The 17,500-nt window shown below is 30.5% G+C and overlaps 5 long non-coding RNA genes and 3 other non-coding genes across 8 annotated transcripts in view; 6 read left to right on the forward strand and 2 right to left on the reverse strand.

The window, feature by feature from the left end:
• The window catches only part of LOC121113900 (uncharacterized), a 12,796-nt gene extending 1,422 nt beyond the window's left edge, over positions 1-11,374 (reverse strand). Inside the window, exon 1 of the long non-coding RNA XR_005863132.2 lies at positions 11,238-11,374. This is a non-coding gene — a long non-coding RNA (uncharacterized lncRNA). The remainder of the gene's footprint in view (positions 1-11,237) is intronic.
• On the forward strand, positions 255-1,746 carry LOC139907642 (uncharacterized). Its single transcript, XR_011784368.1, has 2 exons — positions 255-1,253; positions 1,568-1,746. It is a non-coding gene; the product is annotated as an uncharacterized lncRNA (long non-coding RNA).
• On the reverse strand, positions 2,979-4,510 carry LOC121113916 (uncharacterized). Its single transcript, XR_005863149.2, has 2 exons — positions 4,207-4,510; positions 2,979-4,120 (listed from the first exon to the last, which is right to left on the reverse strand). It is a non-coding gene; the product is annotated as an uncharacterized lncRNA (long non-coding RNA).
• Positions 4,526-5,616, forward strand: LOC121113903 (uncharacterized). Its single transcript, XR_005863135.2, has 2 exons — positions 4,526-4,967; positions 5,057-5,616. It is a non-coding gene; the product is annotated as an uncharacterized lncRNA (long non-coding RNA).
• Positions 10,040-11,943, forward strand: LOC121113905 (uncharacterized). The gene is made up of 3 exons (XR_005863137.2): positions 10,040-10,866; positions 10,927-11,074; positions 11,284-11,943. It is a non-coding gene; the product is annotated as an uncharacterized lncRNA (long non-coding RNA).
• A 1,565-nt stretch (positions 11,944-13,508) lies between these two features.
• On the forward strand, positions 13,509-15,313 carry LOC121113921 (small subunit ribosomal RNA). The gene has a single exon (XR_005863154.1). It is a non-coding gene; the product is annotated as a small subunit ribosomal RNA (ribosomal RNA).
• A 382-nt stretch (positions 15,314-15,695) lies between these two features.
• On the forward strand, positions 15,696-15,848 carry LOC121113920 (5.8S ribosomal RNA). Its single transcript, XR_005863153.1, has one exon. It is a non-coding gene; the product is annotated as a 5.8S ribosomal RNA (ribosomal RNA).
• A 713-nt stretch (positions 15,849-16,561) lies between these two features.
• Positions 16,562-17,500, forward strand: part of LOC121113926 (large subunit ribosomal RNA) — a 3,694-nt gene continuing 2,755 nt past the window's right edge. The window contains exon 1 of the ribosomal RNA XR_005863159.1: positions 16,562-17,500. This exon is cut by the window's right edge and continues 2,755 nt beyond it. This is a non-coding gene — a ribosomal RNA (large subunit ribosomal RNA).

Consider the following 17,500-nt stretch of genomic DNA (forward strand, 5'->3'; position numbering starts at 1 on the left):
TTATTATTTTGTATCTACTACTGCCTTATTATGCCAAACTGCCAATAATAGCTATGATTGGTATAGCTAATAGCTATATCTTCAACCTCTAAACCTAGAATAATAATATCAACTGATTACATAATAATAATAATAATATCAACTGATTAAATAATAATAACTGCTTTAGTATGCCAAACTGCCAATAGAAATGCCTCATAATAGCTATGATTGGTATAGCTAATAGCTATATCTTCAACTACTAAAACAGTAATAATAATAATATCAATGATTACATAATAATAATAATAATATCAACTGATTACATAATAATAACATTTCCGAAATCTTAGGAAGAAAGTGTTCTGATGTGGTAATCGAGAAGACGTGGAGGACTATTCTGATATAGTGGTTTTTAAAAGAAGGTACTACTTCGGTGATGATCGATAGGAACATTCGTTCTGGAGAAGGATTTTTCTCTCACTTAGTTTCAGATCTTATCCCAATCATAAGTTCGCCATTTCTATGAGTCACAATTAAAGATATATTAAATGATAGTGAAATTGACGTGAAAGTGGTTTCTCAAATGAAGTCCATCCTTCCGAAGAAATAAGAAATGCAGGATTCATGAAATCTTTTACTTTTTTTGCTTAACTATTACAAAATGAATATTCAAAAGCATCCAACGAATTCTCCATCTCAAGGAATCTTCATCTAGTTACCATTATAATGTTTTATTTAGTTAAAAGAAAAATGTACTTTTAGTTTTATAATTCTATATAATTTCATTGTATCTACATTTGGTTCCCACACACTAATCCATAAAGGCACAGCAATATCTCTCCAATTTGTACCTTTTCCTATTATATAACTCTAGTACCATAAGATTCTGGCCCTTTAAGAATATTAGATGTTTTTGTGACTACTTATTACCTTCTGATAGCTTTATTTCTCTCAAAATACGGCGTTGAAGTCTCCCAAACTATTATATATATTATTGATAATATAATTCAACAAAAAATATTTAATAAATATAGATATTTGAACATTTTAAATCAAATTCTATTTCAATTCAGTGTTTATGTCTATAAATTTTGTATTGATTCATATATTTAAACTTAGATGAATTTCTTTTAGTAAATGAAATAGGAAGAGAATGCGTGCTAGAAAAGGTATGGTCTGGGGTATTCCGTATTCTTATTTTTTTTTTTTATTTGTAGTGAATTTTTTCAATATTAATAAAAATATTGTACAATAACAATTAGACAAGCAAGGTCAATATTCTAAATGAAATAAATCATCATTATAATTATTAATCCTTTTTTACTCTTTAGTTATTATTTTTATATCTTTTTGAATATTATCATTTACTTAAGAAAACATGTAAAATATTATAATTGGGTAAAATATTCTTTTTAATTTTTTTTGAAGAAGATATTTAATAACAAAACGTGGACACTAAGAAAAGTAAGCACTATACTGTTTTAGTTTTTAGACTTAGTTGTCTTGTAACTACCACAGTATTCTATAGTAGTCAATATATATAATTATAATAACTGAATAGTAAATTAATCAATTATATTATAAGGCTAAATAATTAATACAAAATATAAATATAAACTTAAATCAATGAATCCCATAAATAAATACAATATTTACAATTGATAAATAATAAAATAATTTGAATAGTTTATGTCATATTAATATGTTTTACAATTGTCAGGGAACATAATATATTATTAAGTGCCAATAAATACTAAAATAATCGTTCTTGTTTACATATCCTATTTTATTTATTAAATATTAATATTTGAATATAATGACTAAGTCATTTAATAATTCAGAAAATGACTTTCAAGCTTAATCCAATGGAAGACATGCAATTGAAGGATGATCAGTCTCTTTGTTCCTCGCTATATATTTCATTCCAGTATTACTCCTCAGTTATTATATAAATATTCAACGATTCCATAGCAGAGGGTCTGACAAAAGAGTATTTGAACCAATGTATGATATTGTAACTTTAATTTCTTCCAGATTTATTGGCAATCGCTTCATTTTGCGTTTCGTTATTATTGATAATTCAATTTAATGTATGACGTGAGTAAAAATAACTATGCATAATCCCAACTGGGGAAATTATAATCCAATATGATGACGTTATAAAAAGTGAATCAATCATCTGCTTATCCATTGCTGACGTTGAAAATAACTTCCCTTCAAACTAGCAGACAAAATATTTTAATCTACCACTGCCTTACTATGCCAAACTGCCAATAAAAATACCTCGTAATAGCTATGGGTGCTAATAGCTACATCTTAAATCACCAAACCTAAGATAATAATCAGTATTACATAATAATTAATTAATGTTCCTTAACATACATACGTATTTTTTCTCATTTTTCATGTTCCCTTACCTACTTTAGTGTATTTAGTGTTATTAAGTGCTTAGTGTTTTGTTTTTTTTTTCTTCTGGAGTCTGACATTTGGGAAAAACTTATACAACGGAACACCGTTAGCTCCTTAGCTTTCTCAGCACCCTTCACCATATGACTTTTCTTCGTTTATAGACATTATGGCACGTTGGAATCACTACCAAGATTTGGAGGATCTTTTAAAGCTTGCTATGAAACAGGAGGACTGGAATGAAGTCCTTGCAAGCTTAAATGAAAATCTCAATGGCATTGGGCTCCATCTTGGAGACATGTATATTTCTGAGGGTTCCTCTCAAGAATTCGTCTCAAATGTGAGACCTGTCAAATTCCCATCACTAATAAAGTTGGGCCTTCCCCTCTGTTGTTCTTGAATCCCTTCCTGCTGTCAAGCAGGCCACACTCCTAACCCAACCAGCCGCAAAACCTGAGGCTGAAACAGTCTCCCGAGCGTTTCAAACCACAATATCCTCTTCAAAGCCAACATCGGACTTGAAGTGTGAAGTTAAGCCACTATCGATTGGGTCCGAGCACCCAGTGGACTTAATTAAAGCCTCATAAGGATTTTGGAAATTCCAATCTCCCTTCTCCACGTTTTTATTCAATGTTTTATTGTTTGTTAATTGGCTATGACGTATATGTCTTGATGAATAATTATATAATTGATTAATATAACTTATTTAACTACAGAATATATTTACACTCATATTAATAGTTATGTAGCAAAAATTGTAATTAATTGGAATGATAAGAGTTACTATTATTATGATTAATAAAAATAGAAAGACTACATTGGAATGAACTGCAGATATGGTAAGTGCTAGATAGTGATATATGATACATTCATAATTGAGGAAGTCTAATAAAAAAAAAAATGGAATGGAAATGCCACTTTGAAAATATAGACGATTATTCAGACTTTTTTAAGTTTTGTCATACCTATATATTTTCATTAATTATTTCCAGTATTAGTTACTTACATAATAATTCATTATTTTTGAAGAAGGAATAAAGTGTTGAAAATGGTCATTGAGAAGGCTGTGACGGACTCATATCATCCTGAGGTCTGATATAGTAGGATTTTTCTCTCACTACTTGATCTTTTCTTGTAATTATCTCATTTTCCTCTACTTTATTTGCATTTTTTTAACTGCATATCTATATCATTAAATCAAGCAACTATGAAAGCCATCCCTCCATCATCAAGATCCTACTTCATTCCTTGATATAACTAATGGGTTCTGTATAAATTCAATGGGATATTCTTAAGAATAAATAATTAGTGGAAGCCTAAGAGGAATTAATCTTCAGTCTTATTATTATCATATATTTTTTCTAAACTATAATTGAAAATAAAAGAATGACATGATTATATATTTAAGTAATTAATAAAACACTATTAAGTACAAACACCTATTTTTTGTCATTTTTCTCATGTTAGAAGTTTCTAAAAAAATGACATTCAAGAGTTGAGACCATTTAATAATAATTCATCCCAAATTAGTAGCCAAAAGACAAAATGAAAATTTATGAATATGAAGTCGATACTAGTCTTCCACGATTGATTTCTTTTATAAAAATGTATCTCTTCGAACTTGATAAGGACTATTTTGAATAATTTAACGATCATATCACAATACTATCGACTTGTCTTCTAAATCAAAACTTAAGCTATTTTTTTTCAATTTGGCCATATCTTAATTATTCTCCACGTTATAGAAAAATAAGAGCTATTATTACATGAAACTAATAAAAAATTTAAAAATTATATAACATAAATACTATGTTTTACCAAGCAATCAATGATAAATCAAGGCTTAAAGAAAGTTATGGGGTACCCATTTCAAGGAATTCTCATATTGATAAGATAAAGTCTGCCTTTTTGCTTTGCTTTTGTACTAGAAAAAGTATGGTGGCAGTATTAATTATTTTTTTTTTTTTTTTTTTTTTTTTTGCAAGATCTTCCATTCTTTGAATATTGTCTTAATAAATGTCATAAAAAAAATTAGCTAATAAATAAATTATAACTGTATGTAAGTGTACCACGTTGTTAGTTTTATTATATCGCACCACCTTTCCTTTGAATAGAAAGAGAAAAAAAAAAAAAAATAAGTTGGTAGTTAGCCAATTCTTCCCGACTAAGAAACTATTATCCAATAATATTTTTGTAAAATATCTAAATCAACTAATCAACATTCAGAATGCTGATGAGAGGAAAAGAAAAGGAGTCATCGACAGCTGACAGGGAAATACGATGTAAATTTTTGTGTTAGTAATTCATGTTACAAAGTGATGCAAGCCGTATGTATTTTAAATCACTAAACCCTATAAAGTAGGCAGATTTTGTTGATTATAACATCTAAAGTCCATACAATTAAGGAAGATTCTTGATAATAGTATATGTTATTGTCAGTATTGCATTTCATTTCATAATTAATAATGAATTCTAATACACGTGTTTTTGGAGCATGATAACTAGGAATTATATCTGATTTACCTCAGTGTGTATCATGGCTTCTACTTATCTGGGATCATTAGGACTTAGATACTAACGTAAGTATTTCTTCATACAGAAATTATATGATTAGTGATTACTTTTTAATTTATTGAATTAATAGCTTAGAAAACTTTTAATTATATAGGTAAAAGTTATAGTCCCTCTGGTAATGCGTAAGGGCATCAAGGCATTGACAAGGCTTTCTTTTTAAAGTACTAAATACTCTTCCGCTTATGGACTCCGGGATCCCTTGTGTACTATTGATTTGCTCATTTACAGCTGACCTTGGGCACTGATATTGTATTCAAAGCTTTCTATAGATGCGGATAGGCCTCCCATACTTCCACTGAAAGAGGACACGCTGAAGGCTCATCTGTTCTCCATTTATTTTGAATTTTGCTGAACCAACACACAGACGTCACTATTATAAATAACAGTACTGCTCTTCTTTGTGTTTTTTTGTATTATTTTGGAAAGAAACCTGTCTGTTTTTATTTGCTTACATCCTTCTATGTACCCTTGTTGACTACCTCCATCTTTCCAAAGGCTCTAAGGCATTCATAAAGGCCTCTTTTTCAAAGAAATACTACTATTAATACTACTCATTGTATGTGTCTAAATCTAAAGATATTGTATCAAGCAAATGTGCATTTTATTTCTGTATTCAGGTTGAATAAATTATTGAAATAAATCTTCTACATTATAGATGTTGTTTTATTGAAGTCTTATATTTGGTCAAAGAACATTGACTGTATTATAAAATAGTAAGTAGAACTCTCAGAAGAAGATGTTGCTATTATAATAATGGCTTTTGCCCTTAAATGTAATGTACTATAGTATATAAACTGTGAATTATATACTCTATTTATAATTTAAATTTCAAATGGAATGTCTTGTTACAAGAAATATGAAATCAAGTTGAAGAAGTTTTTAGTAAGTAACTATTACCTTGTATTTCATATTAAAATTGTATTTATGCTTTGAATTACTACGTAGGTTATAGAATATGGATGAAGCTGGAGTTTGACGACGTTTATTTTATTATTTGTATTGCATTCAATTATCGTTCTTACACTTTTTAATAATTAAATAAATTTCTGAATTATTATACAATTCACTCATGTTGTTAATATGTATGTGTTGTTGTCCTATGTATAAAAAGGTAGTCATTGCTATTACGATATATAATACATTAAGACACGTCTAATTAAATATATTGATGTTTTAATTACATATTGTTGATGTTTTAATTATATTTTGGTGAAAACAACAATATTTGTTTCATTTCATCATCATACACACTGTAGTGGTCACTGGAATCATAGATAAATAGGCCTATATAACTTGGAACGAGTTATTTTCTCAAGTATGTTTATTGTTGTTTTTAAAAGATTTTATACATATACATACAAATTATATAATTAATATTGTATCACGCCACCTTTAATATGAAAATAAACAGATAAAAGGCCCAAAATAAGTTGGTAGTAAGCTGATTTTTCCTGACTAAGAAACTATTATCCAATAATAGTTTGAACAATATCTAAATCAACTAATCAACATTCAGAACCCTGATTATAGGAAAAGAAAAGGAGTCATCGACAGCTGACATGGGAAATATGATGTTTTGTGTTAATAATTCATGTTACAACGTCATGCAAGCCATATGTATTTTAAATCACTAAACCGTATGAAGTAGGTAGATTTTGTTGATTATAACACCTAAAGTCCATATAATTAAGGAAGATTGTTGATAATAATATATGTTATTGTTAGTATTGCATTTCATCATAATAATTAATAAATAATTCTAATAAACGTGTTTTGGGAGCATGATAACTAGGAGTTATATCTGATTTACCTCAGTGTGCATCATGCCTTCTACTTATCTGGGATCATTAGGACTTAGATACTAACGTAAGTATTTCTTCATACAGAAATTATATGATTAGTGATTACTTTTTAATTTATTGAATTAATAGCTTAGAAATTTTTAATTATATAGGTAAAAGTTATCGTCCCTCTGCTAATGTGTGAGAGCATCAAGGAATTGACAAAGCTTTCTTTTTAAAAGGAGTACTAAATACTCTTCCGCCTATGGACTCTGGGATCCCTTGTGTACTATTGATTTGCTCATTTACAGCTGACCTTGATTACTGATATTGTATTCAAAGCTTTCCATAGATGCGGATAGGCCTCCCATACTTCCACTGAAAGAGGACACGCTGGAGGCTCATCTGTTCTCCATTTATTTTGAATTTTGCTGAACCAACACACACAGACGTCACTATTATAAATAACAGTACTGCTCTTCTTTGTGTTTTTTTATTATTTTGGAAAGAAACCTGTCTGTTTTTACTTGCTTACATCCTTCTATGTACCCTTGTTGACTACCTCCATCTTTCCAAAGGCTCTAAGGCATTCATAAAGGCCTCTTTTTCAAAGAAATATTACTATTAATACTACTCATTGTATGTGTCTAAATCCAAAGATATTGTATCAAGCAAATGTGCATTTTATTTCTGTATTCAGGTTGAATAAATTATTGAAATAAATCTTCTACATTATAGATGTTGTTCTTGAAGTCTTATATTTGTTCTAAGAACATTGACTGTATTATAAAAACAGTAATTAGAACTCTCAGAGAGAAGATGTTGCTATTATAATAATGGTTTTGCCCTTAAATGTAATGTACTATATATACTGTGAATTATATACTCTATTTATAATTTAAATTTCAAATGGAATGTCTTGTTACAAGAAATATGAAATCAAGTTGAAATCAAGTTGAAAGTTTTTAGTAAGTAACTATTACCTTGTATTTTATATTAATATTGTATTTATGCGATGAATTACTACGTAGGTTATAGAATTTGGATGAAGCTGGAGTTTGATGACGTTTATTTTATTATTTGTATTGCATTCAATTATAGTTCTTATACTTTTTAATAATTAAATATATTTCTAAATTATAATATAATTCACTTTTGTGTACCCTCACACATTTTGTTTCTTCCCTTCTTGTTAATATGTATTGTACGTTGTTGTCCTATGTATAATAAGGTAGTCATTGCTATTATGATATATAATACATTAAGACACGTCTAATTCACGAGTATAATTAAATATATTAATGTTTTAATTACATATTGTTGGACGATATTTCATGTGAAAACAACAATATTTGTTTCATTTCATCATTATTACACTGTAGTGGTCACTGGAATCATAAATGAATAGGCCTATATAAATTGGAACAAGTATATTTTCTCAAGTATGTTTATTGTTGTTTTTAAAAGATTTTATACATATACATACAAATTATATAATTAATATTGTATCACGCCACCTTTATTACGAAAATAAACAGATAAAAGGCCCAAAATAAGTTGGTAGTAAGCTGATTTTTACTGACTAAGAAACTATTATCCAATAATAGTTTGAACAATATCTAAATCAACTAATCAACATTCAGAACCCTGATTATAGGAAAAGAAAAGGAGTCATCGACAGCTGACATGGAAATACGATGTAAATTTTTGTGTTAGTAATTCATGTTACAACGTCATGCAAGCCATATGTATTTTAAATCACTAAACCTTATAAAGTAGGTAGGTTTTGTAGATTATAATATCTAAAGTCCATAAAATTAATGAGGATTAGTATAGTATTTCATAATTGATAAATAATATATTGAATGGAGTAGTATAGTATATTTTGGTTTATAAAGGCTTTTAATGAAGTGTCATCAAAATATTTATTGTAAATAGGTTAATTGCAGTAAAAATATTAATTAATGAGCCCAAAATGTCGTCTATCATTAGTTATTATCTAATTTATGACGTCAGTAAATAGACTATTCCTAATATTTTAGGTAACAGGCTAATACATTTATGATTGGATAGTACTACTCCCAACTGTGGAAATAATTAGAATTATATTCAAATATGATGACGTAATATAAAGTAGATCAATCATCTGCTTTCCTTTAGCTGACGTTGATATCTATTTCTCAAGCTAAATTAAAGATTTTAATGTACTTCTGCCTTACTATGCCAAACTACCAAATGAGTATTTATTTATCTAGCTATTGTTTATTATTCTTCAACCTATTTACTTCATCCAGGATTCCTTGTGGAATATTAATTTACTCATTACATTTGATACGGGGCACTGATCATGTATTCAAAGCTATTTATCGGTGAGGATATGCTTCCCCTACTTCAACTGAAAGAGGATACGTTTCAAATCCATCCGTTCTCCCTTTATATTAAATGTCCCGAAACCACACACTGAAGTCATTTCTGGGAACATTCTTACATGAAGATTTTAGGAAGAAAGTGTTGAAGATGGTCATGGACAAGACGTTTGGTTACAGACTCACTCTGAAATAGCTTTTTTAAAAAGAGGTATTGATGATCGACTGGAGAAGGATTTTATCTTACATATTCGACCGGTATTGATCATTTATTATATTATTGATTTATTATCATTCATTTTTTTATTCCTTACATAGTTGTAGGTGTACCATGTTAATGAAAAAACCATGAATGTAGTTATTATCCTGTCTTATGCCAATCATAAGTTTAAAGTTCGACATCTCTCTATGAATCACAAGAGCAAGGCTTCCTGTTAACTGACTATCTTTATTTTTAACTCAAGCAACGTTGGAGCCATCCCTGCAGTGAATACACTCATCAAGATTCTATATCATTCCTTCCTTGATGCCTATCATTATTAGAGACATTTCTCTTCATTTATTTATGATGCCTAATACGTCTTTCTGTCCACTTTGTGTATTTTTGTTTCTTCTGAAGATTAAGGTATTGTTTCAAGTTCTGTTTTAATATAGAATTATATATATTAATGCTTAAGATATAATTATATACCTACTTACTATTTGGAAAATGTAATATGAAAATGTTTTTTTTTATATATAACAAGACATTTTGTTTGGATAGCAGATACAGAGTAAACATTATAAATGTCTGTATCAATCTTTCTTTATAAAAGAAAAAGCCCAAAATTATTTCAAATTATGAGCCCATTCTTGCATTGTTCCCTATAAGCTTATAATTTATTTAGTACAGTGATATGTTAACAAGATTTTTCCAATTCTTTGTCAAAAATCAAGAACTGATATTTTTATAAATATATATTGGTCATTATACTAAAAAGAACTAAAAGGAAGTAGATTTGACTCAAATTTAATACGTGACCTATTTGGTAATAGGCCTACTCAGAAAGGAAACATTGGATTCTTAACTCAATCCAACTATGAGTTCTGAGGTCTTTAAGTTAAAAAATTAATCAAATCAGTGATATATTTTGTAAGCCAAAGTAATGTATGAATAAAAAGTGATGGAGAAGCTAAAAAAAAACTATAACTTATGTATAAGACTTGAAATGAGCTAGAAATAAATTCGGATATTGAAAGTGTTTGATTTATAAATGAAGACTTGAAACTAACCACCAAAGACTTAGGACTCTTTTTGGACTTGGAACTTTCTCCTAACTACATGAGAATAATCTACAAAAATATTTATATATGATATCTAAACACAATCAATCAAGTGGATTAAAGGTCTGTCAAAGAAATATAAATTTATGAAAGGTAAATAATTATTAAGAAGGGAAAGAAAGGTCTATTTGGAAAGGGTCTTGTAAATAGTAGTTGGAGTAAATTCAAACTCATGAGATATGAATATTCCATTTATCAATATTTTTAATAAATATCATATTATTAATTAATATACAATGACATTTATTTTTATGTTTTATTTCAGATATGCTTTAATATTGGCTGATTTGTTTATCGAATTTTGAAGATTTCCTTTGGAAATAGTGTTATATGAATGCTATTATAAATTGAATTCCCTCTAAGTAATCAGGGAGAACGTACTGATCAAACTATGTACCAAATTGTGAAGCATACTTATATTATCATGCCTATGGGTATGGCTTTAATATCTTATTTAAATATGAAATGACATTTATTTATATATTGTATTTCAGATTCATCACAACTCATAGGAGACTTATTAAGATATATTTTGAGATAGTTTGAACAGTCCATAATGAATTGAATCAACATGAAATTATTGATCGGAGATTGAAGCTGTGATCAAAGTCAATATTCACTTATTTAATGAAATTTATGATGGTAAGTATTTAAACAATTATAAATAAAATATACAAAATGTTATAATTTTTATTGAAACACATATATCACCTGTGCTATTTGTTGTAAAAATAACTTAATTCAATATTTATTAAAATATATATATTATTTCTATAATATTCATGTGTCATTTTGCCATACGAACCTTTAATAATGGACCATGTATTTTTGTTTTTCACACGTGATTGTAGCAGATGGGCAATATTCTATCTCTCCTCCAAAACATTCTTCAATGGCACTGTCATGGTTACCATCTTGATTTTCGGTTTCTTATTTTTTAACATGGCCATTCAACACTGGATTTTCCTCATTGAGCATGAAGATGTAGCTGATTATTTGTCAGCCAATGAAAATAAAGTATATGAAAAGGAATTATTAATAGCCAATGAAAATAAAGTATATTAAAAGGAATTTAATAATAGCCAATGAAAATATTTCTTTCTTTTTTTTTTTCTCTCCCACGTGTTTCTTTTTCTACTTTTATATTGGTTATTATTAGTTAAATTTTTTTTGTGTGCATATTTAATATTAATTTGAAATATTAGAATGAAAAGGTTTATATTTAAAAACGATCTGTTATAAAATAATATTCAATTTTTTTAAGGTATCTCTAAATAAATTCCACATTTATTAGAATAAATATGATCATATTTTTAATTTGAACATAGTTTCCCTCCTGATAGTAGAAGTATAATGGGAGTTATTCATTCTCAGAAAACAAACCCATAATCTCCCACTTAATTTAATAAAACCTTTTCATCTAAATAAATCGTCTTTAAAAACATCTTAATTACTGAGTTTGAAAGTCTTCGTCGAAATTTGAAAATAAAGAGTTCATTTTATTATTCTTACCCCGAATTAGCCTTGACCTAGAAGATAATATTTTAATTTTTATATTATCTATTTGTATTATAAATCTATTTTAAATTGTTTTGATATAACGAAATTGACTTGCTTAAAATTATGTATGTATAACAACTCGGACATACTACAAGGTTATTCTTGTTTAGCTATTTAATTATTAAATTTAACGTGACATTATTATTTATTGTAAATAATTAAATTGTGGTTGCAGATTAGTGAAAGTTTATTTTATCTTGTTTAATTTACATAAATATTAAATAATTTGTATTTACTTTGTAATCATTAGTTGTGACATCTCACTTATAAGTGATTTGTAACTTTTGGTCTAGAATAAGTTCTTTCGTCTTGTACAAATTGGTTTAGAGACACATTTCAGTAATAATAATTACCTTAAATCAACAACTTTTAGAAGTAGTTTTATTCATTTAAAGTAACTTTGCATTATGTAACCATATGACAGAAAATTTAGAATTTGCAGTAATTCTGGAAATTTCAAAACTGTATTACTTTGTATGGGACGATTTAAAACCATTGGGATCAATGGTATTTTTTTGTGTATCACTTCTTTTACGTGGTGATTGACTCACTTTCATATGTTCTATGAGGTATAGTAATATTTCCATACATATGCAAGTTATTTTGGTTTTTTGTACTATATCTTTTTGTTTTGTTGTTGTTATTTTTTGGATAATATTGTTGATATAAATTAATTCTCTTAATATATTATAATGATCTTAATTTAATTTAAATTATTGTTTTGATTATTTATTAAATAAAAGGATTTGAAAGAAATAAATTTGATGAAGATATTAAAATATTAATTTTTTATATATATATATAATAATTTTTGTACATTAATTAATTAATATTAGATTATTAAGTATTTAATAAATAGTATTATTATAGTTTTTTCTATAAAATATAAATATTTATTCCTTTTTTTCATACATTTCTCCCTTTTTTTTTCTCATTTTCTATTTTAAATTTAGGCGCGCTCTTGTGGGCCTGCCTTTATTTTCTCAAACATATTAAATACTGGTTTATATATTCTATAAAAAGAAAAAGAATATTTAAGAAGAAAAGGTAGGTTATATGTGAGAGAAGAAGTGATAAAGGAGGACATAAAGATGGGGGGTATTCAATGTTTTAACGTTGTCTTCTTAACCTGTTTTGAAATCTCTTTTTCCCTTCAAAATACTCTCTCATGTTTTACTTGTTTTTTTTACGTCCATTTCACGAGGAGTGGAGTCTAATATTTTAGGCTATTTAGCTCCAATGGTTGTTAAAAAATAAGTTTGAAGGCTTTGTTATCTAACGAAGTGAAATAATATCTCGATAAAGAATGTTTTTAAAAAATGCTGAAAGAGAAATCTGAATCATTTGACGGACATTTAAAAGTCTTGATGTTTTTTAAACTTTGTCTTTTTGAATAGGGTTTATTTTTGTTTCCTTTGTATGTTATCATATGGGGGGAATGAATAGAATCTGAACGGTCAATGTAGTATGAAATATTCGTATTTGATATGAAATTGATTTTTCTAAAAAGAAAAGTTACCTGGTTGATCCTGCCAGTAGTCATATGCTTGTCTCAAAGATTAAGCCATGCATGTCTAAGTACAAGCCTAATTAAGGTGAAACCGCGAATGGCTCATTAAATCACACCTAATATACTGGATATTCTCAGTTACTTGGATAACTGCGGTAATTCTGGAGCTAATACATGCGAAAAAATCCCGAACTTACGTGAGGGATGCTTTTATTAGATCAAAACCTTAAAAACTTGGTGACTCTGAATAACATTTGCAGATCGCATGGCTTTACGCCGGCGACGTATCCTTCTAAGGTGTGCCCTATCAACTGTCGACTGTGGCATAGACGCCCACAGTGGTTTTGACGGGTAACGGGGAATCAGGGTTCGATTCCGGAGAGGGAGCCTGAGAAACGGCTACCACTTCTAAGGGAGGCAGCAGGCACGCAAATTACCCAATGGTCGAAGACCGAGGTAGTGACGAAAAATAACGAAGCCGGACTCATCCGAGGCCCGGTTATCGGAATGAGTACACTTTAAATCCTTTAACGAGGAACAATTGGAGGGCAAGTCTGGTGCCAGCAGCCGCGGTAATTCCAGCTCCAATAGCGTATATTAAAGTTGTTGCGGTCAAAAAGCTCGTAGTTGGATTTCGGTGAGTAAGGAGGGGTTCATCTTGTTTGATGTAACTGCTGTCTTGTCTCGCGTTTTTCGACAGAGGTTTCGATGGTGCCTTTCAAAGGGTGTCTCTCGGGATACTGTCGGGTTTACTTTGAAAAAATTAGAGTGCTCAAAGCAGGCTTTTAAAAGCTTGAATATTAGTGCATGGAATAATGAAATAGGAAGTCGTTTCTATTTTGTTGGTTTTCGGAAATCGACTTAATGATTAATAGGGACAGTCGGGGGCATTAGTATTCAGACGACAGAGGTGAAATTCTTGGACCGTCTGAAGACTAACTACTGCGAAAGCATTTGCCAAGAATGTTTTCATTAATCAAGAACGAAAGTTAGAGGTTCGAAGGCGATCAGATACCGCCCTAGTTCTAACCATAAACGATGCCAGCTAGCGATCCGCAGTTGTTTATTTTTACGACTCTGCGGGAAGCTTCCGGGAAACCAAAGCTTTTGGGTTCCGGGGGAAGTATGGTTGCAAAGCTGAAACTTAAAGGAATTGACGGAAGGGCACCACCAGGAGTGGAGCCTGCGGCTTAATTTGACTCAACACGGGAAATCTCACCAGGCCCGGACACTGGAAGGATTGACAGATTGAGAGCTCTTTCTCGATTCGGTGGGTGGTGGTGCATGGCCGTTCTTAGTTGGTGGAGTGATTTGTCTGGTTAATTCCGATAACGAACGAGACTCTGTCCTGCTAAATAGAGTTAACGTCATTTTTTTTGCGTTAACTTTTCTTCTTAGAGGGACTGGTGGCGTCTAGCCACACGAGATTGAGCAATAACAGGTCTGTGATGCCCTTAGATGTTCTGGGCTGCACGCGCGCTACACTGAAGGGATCAGCGTGTTTTCCCTGGCCGAGAGGTTCGGGTAACCCGTTGAACCCCCTTCGTGGTAGGGATCGGGGCTTGCAATTATTCCCCGTGAACCAGGAATTCCCAGTAAGCGTAAGTCATAAGCTTACGTTGATTACGTCCCTGCCCTTTGTACACACCGCCCGTCGCTACTACCGATTGAACGTTTTAGTGAGGTATTTGGATCGAACCTCTGGAGGGCAACCTCTCAGTGTTGCTCGAGAAGACTCCCAAACTTGAGCGTTTAGAGGAAGTAAAAGTCGTAACAAGGTTTCCGTAGGTGAACCTGCGGAAGGATCATTAACGAGTTTTCATTTTTATTAAATGAAAAATTCAAAAAACAGCAAGGTTCTTCATTGATTATTTTTTTTCAATGAAAAACTAAGCAATCTAGCCTTCAATGATCTGAGTGTCATTGTTAAATCGGCAAAAAAAATTCGAATGATTAATAGTGTTGAGGTGCAGTGTTGAAATTTACTGCATAAGTAGGATTCGCCTCATCTTGCTCCCTGAATTTTTCGAATTTCAGTTCTAATAAGTTTTTGTTTTTTTGCTTCGTTTTTTCTTTTTCTTTTAAATTGAAATAAATGAAGTATAACCGTCATATTTCTTATTTACTTCTTATTTTTTATATTATTAATTTTAATATGAAAATGAACGAAGAAAAACAAACCATATGAAACACAACGCTATGCAGTGGATCACTTGGCTCGGGGGTCGATGAAGATCGCAGCTAGCTGCGAGTCGGAATGTGAACTGCAGGACACATGAACATCGACATATTGAACGCATATTGCAGATTGTGACTCTGTTACAATCTATACCTGGCTCAGGGTCGGTTTCAAAGACATCTTCTTTGATTTGATTTTACTTAGATTATTATGATCTTTTGAAATTTCAAATTCAAATGAAGGATTGAGCTTTTCCTGGGGATAAATGTTTTCCCAGTGGCTTTAAAATAATGTTTTTTTGATCCGTAATGGCATTCCCAAAAATACTTATACTTTTTTCCATTGCGCTAAAAAGATCCAAGTATTTGAAGGAGGTTGTAACTTAACTCTTGATTGAATTTTTTTCATTCATTCAACTCGTAATTTTGCAACTGAAGATGTATTGTACTTTAAAAAAAAAATAGTTATATGATTCGTCTCATATTTTTTTATTTATTGCGCATGTATAAAATTGAAATAACTTAAGAAAAAAGGAGCAATTAGGAGGATCAACTTAATTGTTATACTTCTCTTTAACTTTTTCAATTTTTTCATCCAATAAAAAAAAATTTTGAGTTCGAATTCATTTTATTTTTTAAAAAAAGATAAATCGATACTTATTCTTCAGAGGCTGACTGAATATTTTACGAGTGAAAAAAATATATAAAGTGTTAATTTGACTTTTACAACTTCAATCTTCAATACAAATATTTTCTTTATTAGAAAAGAAGTGTATTTTTGGTTTAAAGAATGTTTCATTTTACTTATTGAAAAATAGAATTTGAACGAGGTGTTGATTTCGTATACTTAGAGGAATCAAGTGCTCCCCCAATTTTACTTTCGACCTGAGATTAGGTAAGACTACCCGCCGAATTTAAGCATATTAATAAGCGGAGGAAAAGAAAACAACTGTGATACCCTTAGTAATGGCGAATGAACAGGGTGAAGCCCATCACTGAACCGCCTGCCATCTCGGTAGTGTGGAATGTAGTGTTCGGGATTGTCTTATCATATTTTAGAACTTGTCCAAGTACACCTTGACTGGGGCCGCATCTCATAGAGGGTGATAGGCCCGTACGACAGTTTGCTTTAGTATGCTGACTTTTCCCTAGAGTCGAGTTGCTTGAAAGTGCAGCTCAAAGTGTGAGGTAAGCTCCTCATAAGGCTAAATATTACCCCGAGACCGATAGCAAACAAGTACCGTGAGGGAAAGTTGAAAAGAACTTTGAAGAGAGAGTTCAAGAGTACGTGAAACTGTTTAGTGGTAAACGGAGGAGTACCTCGAAGTTAGATGTTCCTAAGATTCATACTTATGATCTGGATTCGTTGAGGAGTTTTAATGATCTTTAACCGGACATTGCTTTTTAATCGTTTTCTGGTGGATAGGTTGCACTTCTTGGGTTCATTTTACGCCGTTAGCCATTCCTTATGGACTGATTTGACCATGGGTGAAGTTTAGGGTAACTCTTCGGATTTGCCTTAAGCCCTGTGACTCAAGCTTTGTAGGGGATGGTGTAAACGAAAGATAGATCTCTTAAGCTCGTTATAACGAGTGATTATTTATTATCACGGCTTAAGATCTTTTGAACGGCGAGTAGGTCGGTGGCTCCTCCGACCCGTCTTGAAACACGGACCAAGGAGTCTAACATGTATGCGAGTCATTGGGTGTAACTAAACCTAAAGGCGTAGTGAAAGCAAATGCAGGGATGATCCTTTGTTTAAAACCGGAGGCGCAATCCCGACTCTTTGCACTGACCTCGTTTCATGCAGAGAAGTAAGA

The sequence above is a fragment of the Lepeophtheirus salmonis genome, chromosome 2, assembly GCF_016086655.4.
Source record: "Lepeophtheirus salmonis chromosome 2, UVic_Lsal_1.4, whole genome shotgun sequence".
Lineage (NCBI taxonomy): Eukaryota > Metazoa > Arthropoda > Copepoda > Siphonostomatoida > Caligidae > Lepeophtheirus > Lepeophtheirus salmonis.